Source organism: Myotis brandtii, unplaced genomic scaffold (genome assembly GCF_000412655.1).
Source record: "Myotis brandtii unplaced genomic scaffold, ASM41265v1 scaffold143, whole genome shotgun sequence".
Classification (NCBI taxonomy): Eukaryota; Metazoa; Chordata; class Mammalia; order Chiroptera; family Vespertilionidae; genus Myotis; species Myotis brandtii.
In genome coordinates, this window is record NW_005355115.1 from 3,579,256 (window position 1) to 3,588,302 (window position 9,047).

Sequence of the window (9,047 nt, forward strand, 5' to 3'; positions counted from 1 at the left end):
CTGGCCCCACTAGGCCAGACGCAGCCCCACACACACCCAGGCACCCACTGCACCTCTCAGCTGCAGCCCTAATCCTAGATTCGTTTAAAACTGAATTACGAGCCTGTCGTCCAGTAGTGGAAAAGCCGGGGCGGAAAGGGATTTACTGGCCACATTAAATCATGTGCTTTTTGTTAAGTGTGCCGGGCTGCGGAGGTGCTCACGCTCTCCACGCCCCTCCCCCTTCTTCCCAGGTCCCACCAAAGTGCCCCTCCCTCACCCACAAAGACCACCTCTGGGGCTCTATCAGCTTCTCCCTCCTTCCAGGCCAGTCCCCCTGGTCCCACACCCCCTGCAGTGGCAGGCAGTTCTTTTACCCCCAGTTACAGGGAGAGGCCTGAGGTCTCCGAGCAGAGAGGCGGTTTGCCCCCAGACGTACTGCCAGGAGGCAGACACGGAATCGACAGACTTCTTAACCTGGTGACCCCGCGCCCCTGGTTTTACAAGCACAAGTAAGCACTCCAGGCCCTCTTCTGGGAAGCGCTCCTCAGCCTGGGCAGGAAGGGCACGGAGCCCAGCTCTCCCTGTAAGATCGCCGGCTACTCAAGCGAGACTCTTGAGAAAGCACTGAGGCCTGGCCCGGGGGTGGGGCGCAGGAACCCCAGTACCCCCTCCCAATCCCACTCCACTCCACTCCACTGGTAAGCTGGTGAACTGCTGCTGAATCACAGCTTGAGTCCTGGGGCACAGGTTCACAGCCCGGTGTGAAATTCTAGCCCGGAATCCATCACTCAGCTCCTGCCCTCACCTCCAGTCACTCCCCGCCAGTGCCCCCACTCCACCCCCACGTCCCCATCCACATTCCCGCTGCTTCCCTGGCCCACCCGCTGCTCCTTCCACTGTTTGCTCTCCCACTCTGCCCTCTGTGCTCACATTCCTGGCCAGTTCCCTCCCAACCCTGTCTCCAGGCACCCCCTACTCACCACCCCCCCCCCTCACCCAGCCACCAGGCACCCCTGGACAAGTCAGGCTCTGAGCCTGCAACACCAGGAGATTCCTGCCAGGCCACCTCCCCAAAGGAACAGGCTGCAGGAGTCTGCTGAGCCCAGGGGCTTGACCAGGGTGCCCAGGTAGTCAGCAGGCTCTCTATGTTGGTGTTGGCAGGACTGGCTGCCTCTCACTGCCTCCCCCCCACTTCCGCCCCCCCCTAAAATGGAGGCATCTTTGGGTCTGTTTTGCTGGAGGAGAGGCAGGGCCACTGAAGCATGGCCCCTTGGCATTGGCAGCCCTTCTGCCCACTGAGAACGTGCTGTGGTCTAGCCCTCAGGCCTGTCCAAGTCCCAACGAGGGACCCAGTTCCATCTGAATGGCACTGCAGGCACTTAAAAGTGTGGGTCATTCATGGTCTTGTAGAGACCCATAACATACCAGTTTGGGTAGGCTTGGTGGAGGGGGGAGGGCTTTCCACCCATTTTACAGAAATGAAGACTGAAGCCCAGAGAGCAGGCCAAGGTTGGAGTCCAAGGCTGGAGCCAGTGGCACAGCAGGGGCCAGTACCCAGAAGTCCTTACCCCTATCTGGGGTGCTCACTCTCATCCAGGCTGGACAGAGAGGGGGAGGCCACCAGGTTCTGCAGAGCTCTAACAGACCAACCTTGAACCCCACCCTCCACCTTCTCAGGGGCCACTTTCTGTTCAGCTAGAGATTCCTGTCACTGCTGCTCAACCCTATCCTTACTTGACAGGGTGAGCTGGAGAGTTGAGGGGGAGCAAACGTCCCCTCATAGGCCATCGTAGATGGGTGTTCTGTTTAGTTTTAGGGAAGTAGCAAAAGTTATGCTCAGAGATTGGCCAGCAATTGATTGAGCACAGGTTCACTGTGGGAATTATAATAATTCCTCAATAGAGTACAAGATAATATCTCTTAACTAGAGGCCCAGTACACAAAATTTTTGCACGGGTAGGGTCCCTAGCAGCTGCTGGCCAGGGCCTCCTTTCATTCCGTGCCGCCCCCTGGTGGTCAGCGCACATCATAACAGGTGATCAAACCCCCGGTTGGTCGAACTCCCGAGGGGACACTTTGCATATTAGGCTTTTATATATATAGATAAGCCAAATAAATAAATAACATAATCCAGCCGGCATGGCTCAGTGGTTGAGTGTCAACCTAGGAACCAGGAGGTCACGGTTCAATTCCTGCTCAGGGCACATGCTCAGGTTATGGGCTCAATCCCCACTCTGGGGCATGCAGGAGGCAGCCAATCAATGATTCTCTCTCATCATTGATGTTTCTGTCTCTCTCTCCCTTCCTCTTTCTAAAATCAATAAAAACCATATTCAAAAACATCACTGAGAAATTAAAGACAATGAAATCAATGGAGAGAGACATACTATGCTCATGGATTAAAAGACTAAATGTTATCAGAGCTCGTCTCCCCAAATTGGCCTACAGATTTATTGCATTCCCTTCCAAAATCCCTGTTGGGTTTTATAGAAATTAACAAATTGATTCTAAAATTTGTATGGAGCCCTAGCTGGTTTGGCTCCGTGGATAGAATGTCAGCCTGTGGACTGAAGGGTCCTGGGTTCAATTCCAGTCAAAGGCACATGCCCAGATTGTGGGCTCAATCCCCAGTAAGGGATGTGCAGGAGGCAGCCGATCAATGATTCTCTCTCATCATTGATGTTTCTATCTCTCCCTCTCCCTTCTTCTCTGAAATCAATAAATATATATTTAAAAAGAAAGAAATAACATACTCCAAACAACAGATTAATCACATACCATTCCAGGCAAGGGGGGGAGGGGTGTGAAGAAATAATGTCCCAATTTAATATGCGATGCATCTTTTTATACCAGGAGGCACTTGGGAGAGATGGCGACCCACCACAAAGCTGATTTCCAGATGCCAGCACAAAAGTAAAAGTCCCCTGTTGCTAGGGAATGAAGATGCTGGTGTTGGATGGTGGGCTGACTTCCTTCGTGGGGCCACCGCCAACCAAAGAGTCGGCTTGGCCACAGCAGGAGCTAAATGCTACAAAGGTCTTCCAAAAGTTTCTAGGTCAGCGAAGAGTCACCTCGCCCAAACTGAAACTCTCCAACAGTCCTCACGAACGCTCAGTATTTATAGTCTAAATGTCCCCTCGCCATCATTGCTTCTCCACACGTCCCTATAGGTAAGCCCCCAGCAGGACCCCTCAGCCGCTGGCTACTGACTGCTCATCAACAGATGTGGAACGATGACATTCAGACTCAACGTATGTCATACGTCTAACAAAACATTTCTGTCTTTGTCATAAACAAGTGAATTAAAACAACTTCACTGAAGCCATAAACAAGCGGACTTGAAATCACATTGACCAATGCACAGCAGTGGGGCCTGTTGATCTAGAAATGCACTTATCCCTCTGAGCCAGCCCCCCAGGGGGCTGAGAAAGGGCTTCAGTTGCCCCACCAGCATCAAGGGCCCAGGGCTGGGTGAACTGTCTTCCAGGGAAAACAGTGTCCCGGGCTGAGGAAGCAGAGAAGGGGAGGGAGCTTCTGTGGGTCTCCCTGTCTCTTCTGGGTGGGAAAGGGTTGGAGAGGCTGCAAGGGAGAGCTGTTGCTCCCAGCGCCCCCCTCATGCTCAGCATCCCTCAGAAGCTAGGACAGGGCTGGGGATGGTCAGGGAGTGGACAAAGTTGGGCCAAGAGTTCAGGTGTTTCCAAAGAGGTGATCAATTATGAGGAGGGCCAGAAGGGAGGGAGGGGGAAGCAGTGAGGCAGGGAAGAGTCTGGCAGGAAAGCAAGAGGGAAGAACACATCATCTCTGAGGGGCATTGGGACGGGCATCTTCTACATCTAATTGTAACAACAGCTTTGAAGGAATGCAGGGGCGTCCCCATTCTAGAGATGAGAATACTGAGGCTCAGAGAGGTTAAAGCGACTGTCTCTCAAGGTCAAACAAAATCAAATGGCGCTCACCGTGCCTGGTTGCTCAGTGGTTAGAGCACCGGCCCACAGACCAGAGTCACGATTTCCAGTCAAGGGCACATACCTCCTTTGCATGTTCCCCAGCCCCAGTAGGGAGCACGTGCAGGAGACAACCAGCTGAGGTGTCTCTCTCACATCAATGTCTCTCTCTCTCCCCCTATTCTTTCCCTTCCACTCTCTCTAAAAATCAATGGGAAAATATCCTTGGGTGAGGATTAAAAAAAAAGATCAAATGACCCTCTAAGCTGGAACCCAGACCCAGACTCTTTGATCCTGAGTCCCAAACGCTTCCTTCCCCACCAGACTTTAAGCTCCCTGAGAACTGTGCCCATTTAGTCCTCCACCACACCTAGTACCAAGCTCAGGGCTTAATGATATAATAATAGGTGTTCAATAAATATGGTCGCTCCAATGACTTGTCAGGGCTCTGCTTTGTTCATAAACATGAGCTAATAATCCCTGAGGTGGACGTGCCCGGAAGTGGGGTTCAGACCAAGGCCTTTGGAGCCCCTTCCCGGCCTCCACTCTGACCTGGGCCTTCCGGACAGTCATCCTGGTGCCATCGGGGCTCAAGAAGGCCTCCATGTCCCCATCTATGAAATGACGGGGGAGACAGGATGACCACTTACCTTCCTCCAGTGTCGGGGTGCGCGACTCTACTCTGTGGCCAGGAGCCACGGCCCAGGAAGGCTCCAGGCATCTCAGGAGATTTGTTTTAACAAAACTCCCAGGAAGCATATGAAGTCGAATTCATTTTGTGCTTTGGGAGGAAGCCCCACAAATCAATGAAAGAGAACATGTAGGGACTGCCAGAGAAGGGGGCATGCCAGATTCAAGTCTCAGCCCCGCCCCTCTTCAGTCACGTGACCACGGGCAAGCCTCTCCTCCCTCAGCCTCAGTTTCCGCATCAGTGAAATGGGGATAACTGTACCAGTCCTGCTAGCCTCGGAGAACTGTTGTTCTTCAGATGAATCAGCGATAAAAAAGACACCTTTGCAAGCAGGAAAGAGGTGTGTCAAGGTGATGTGCATTTCTTGCATCTAAATTATTGTGTTTCCCATTAGTATTGTAATGCCCAAAAGGCTGCAGAGCTCATGGGAAGCCCACACTCACGGCTGCTTGGAAAGGTTTTTTTCTACTAGTATTGAGGGGACCGGAGGAAGCTGAGCTGCTTAAAACAGTGTCTCACGGTCAATAAATGCTGGTCCTTGCCCTAACCGGCTTGGCTCAGTGGATAGAGCGTCGGCCTGTGGACTGAAGAGTCCCAGGTTCGATTCCGGTCAAGGGCATGTACCTTGGTAGCAGGCACATCCCCAGTAGGGGGTGTGCAGGAGGCAGCTGATTGGTGTTTCTCTCTCATCAATGTTTTGGGAGGAAGCCCCACAAATCAATGAAAGAGAACATGTAGGGACTGCCAGAGAAGGGGCACGCCAGATTCAAGTCTCAGCCCCGCCCCTCTTCAGTCACGTGACCACGGGCAAGCCTCTCCTCCCTCAGCCTCAGTTTCCGCATCAGTGAAATGGGGATAACTGTACCAGTCCTGCTAGCCTCGGAGAACTGTTGTTCTTCAGATGAATCAGCGATAAAAAAGACACCTTTGCAAGCAGGAAAGAGGTGTGTCAAGGTGATGTGCATTTCTTGCATCTAAATTATTGTGTTTCCCATTAGTATTGTAATGCCCAAAAGGCTGCAGAGCTCATGGGAAGCCCACACTCACGGCTGCTTGGAAAGGTTTTTTTCTACTAGTATTGAGGGGACCGGAGGAAGCTGAGCTGCTTAAAACAGTGTCTCACGGTCAATAAATGCTGGTCCAGAGAATGAACGGTGGAAGCAATGACGACCATGCATGGGTTTGACTGTGTCTGTGCTAGGTATCAAGGTGGTAACATATGGGAGGGACTCCTTTTATGTCCCCGGGGTCAGCAACTAAGAGTTCCTGAAAAGATGTTGAATTTGTCTCTGATACAGGGTTCACTGTGGGGAGGAAAGGGCCACAGACGCGGGAACCTTTAGGAATTTTGAGCTATTGCAGGGAGCAACTCAGGTCGCTCTAGGCAAAGAGGGCCAGCACTGAAATTGGGGTTGGTTTCTGCCCCACCCCCACCACTTCCTTCTGCTCCTTACTTCCCCTCCCCTTTCCTACTTCTGCTCCCTGCCCCCCTGCCCCGCTCTGGTGCAGCCAGAACCTGGCCTTGCATTGGGGACAGTGCAGGGAGCGTGGGAAAAACAATCAAACCTCGGTCAGCTGGATAATTAGCTGCTCCTCTGTGACCATGGCCCCCTGTCCTCTCCCTCTTGCCACCGCCCCTCACCCCTGCCCCTCAGGACATGGGTTTCCGAACACCCAGGCGACATCACCTCATTAATGTTAATGGAAGTCCGGACATGAGCTGGGACGGTCATAAATTGCCCTGTGTGAGAAAGGGTGAGAGAGTTTGTGTTTGTGTAGTGCATGTGTGTGCATGTGTACACAAGTGTGTGACACTGGTGTGCTGCACGTGCATATGTCTGTATTGTCCAAAACAGAAAGTGTATGTGCGTAAACGGAATGTGTATCCTGCATATATATGTGAGGGCAGACGTGTGCACTCGAATATACCTCTGCAGCGATTTGCACCTTTGTAATACGTGTGTGTGTACATTTATACCGAAGTATGCACCGCATCATATGTAGGTGCCTCCACGTACACATGTCATACACACATGTGAGTTCATGCGTGATACACACTTACACATACTGTGAGTGTGCTGTGTCAATATTTGTGCATCTCTATGGGATATATAGTGCCAAAAATAACGCCTGGGATTTATCAAGCACCCAATTAATGTTGGTTATTTTTACCATTGATAGATTTACACGTGTAGACCTGTGTGTGCGGGGGGCCCAGAGGTGTGTAAGTCTGGGACTCAGGTGTGTGAATGTCTATATCCAAGCAGGCATTGTGACTCTATCTGTGTACATACATGCAATGTTCGTGTCCGTGTGTCTATGTCCTCCTGTCCACATGTATGGGTTTCCTGGCACACTATTTGTGGAGACCAGCTGGGCAACTGCAACCTGGCCCCATCCTCCCTTCCCACGGGGCTGCTCTGAGGGGCTGGGCTGGGCTGCAACATCCACAGCCCGTGCCACGGTGAACACGGCTACTAATATGCAGATGCCGAGGGCTGAGCTGGCAACCTGGAGCCCCTCTTCCCTCTCTCTCTCTCAAAGTTCTGTCCGCCCCCACCCTCAGTCTCTCATTTGCCCACTCCCCTCTCTGTCCCCTCTCAGGACAGCAATAGCCTCTTGTGGCTCCTAATCCACTCTCCACACAGCAGGGAAAGTGATCTTTTAGAAATGCAAATCTCATCACCTCCTCAACTCCACCAGCTTAAAACCCCTTAATAGCTTTGCATTGCTCTCTGGGTAAGGTCTCCAATACCCTCCACAGCCTCTGAGGCCTGGCCTGGGCCCTCTCTCCCACTGCCCAGCCCCTGCCCTCTGAGGGCCCATACCTGCGGTTCCCTCTGCCTGGAATGCTCTTCTCCACGTCCTTCCCCAGCTTCTCCTACCCATTCAGGCCTCGCCTCTGGAAGCCTCTACTTACAAATCCCCCCAGTTTCATGCTTTCCGGCCGCCCTGTCATTCCCCCCACTGCCCTCAACATACAGGCAACTCAGTAATCATGCTGCTGTGTCTTCCTTGCCTCCCCGGAGTGCTGTGAGCTCACCAGGTGTCCTGGTCGCCATGCATCCAGGTGCTGCACTCAGGTGGCCCAGACCTGGTGTGGCCTGTGCAGGGCTGGGCCCAGCTCTCAAGAAGCCAGCAGTCTCCTGGGAGAGACACAGACCAGAGAAGGCTTTGAGCAGGTGCACTGAGGGATGGGAGGAGGGCGAGAGGGCCCTTCAGGTGCTCGCAGAGCTGGGCCAGAAGAAAGGAAGAGTAAGCCGGGCCAGGGGGTTCCAGAGAGTGGGCACAGCCCGAGCAAAGAGCAAGGGTGGGTAGCTTGCTGCTGCTATAACATAAAGTATAACATGGGAAGTACTAAGAAGTGAAACTGGGAACGCCAGTGGGGACCAGGTCATGGAACTTCAAACAGCTTGTCTTTTTTTTTTTTTTCTTTAATCCATCAGACACTTATCAGTCCGAGATTCCCAAGTCCTATTTTTGTTGGGGACACTCCTACCCGTGAGGCAACATGTGGCTGATGTCTGTTGGAACCGGCTCAAGGACCCCAGGGATGGCCACTGGGTCCACGGCCCCAAATTCCCACTTTATCAGCAGGAAGGAGAGGCCCAGAGAGGAGCAGTGATTTCCCCGCAAACCCAGAGCTCAGCCAAGTGTCTAAGTTCAGCCCAAATTGGGCCACCCAGCCTGCAAAGAGACTGTGCCCCGGGGGTCAGGGGTCAGGGGTCAGACAGCTCCTTCCCCAGGAAGGCTCCGGTCCCCTCTAAGTGGAGGGGACCAGCCCCTCACACAGGCCCCAGGCAGGAACTCAGCAGATTAGCTCTGTGAGGAGGCCCAGGCAGGGACGGGGGTGGGGCCTCTGGGAGAGGCCAGGAGCTTTCATTCCCCCCTTTGAGTTGCTGTTGCTAATTCAGGTCCCAAGGGGCTTGAATTGGACCCAGCCACTTAATCTTATAATACCTCCCAGCAAGGCCCCTTTGTTCTCCCTCTTGCATAAGGTGGTAGGAACGGCGCTGCCACCTCCCCCTCACAGCTCCCTGGTCACTCAGCCTGGAGCCTCTGTTGGTGGCGATGGCTGAACCTCCCATCTCTCCTGGCGTCCCCAAGAACTTTGCTGTGGGGGCTGTTTGAGGCAGACAGCTGCAAATAAAGACACATCTCTGCATCTGTCTCCTCCCACCTTTGGGAGGCCCAGCATTGCATCCTACGGACCCTCGGTGCAGGGGAGATCCCCAAACTGTGGTGTTCACTCATCACTGGAATAGCAAGGCCCTGGCTGCCAGAGACCCATCCTGCTGAGGCGCATGCGTCCTCTGACTCTGAGGCAGCTGGCTGGGGTCTCCCTTCCCCTTCTCCCACTCCTAGGGCACGAGTGGCGCCGTGGCCATGTGAGCTGTGCACTTGCACAAGAGCCCACGTTTAGAAGGGCC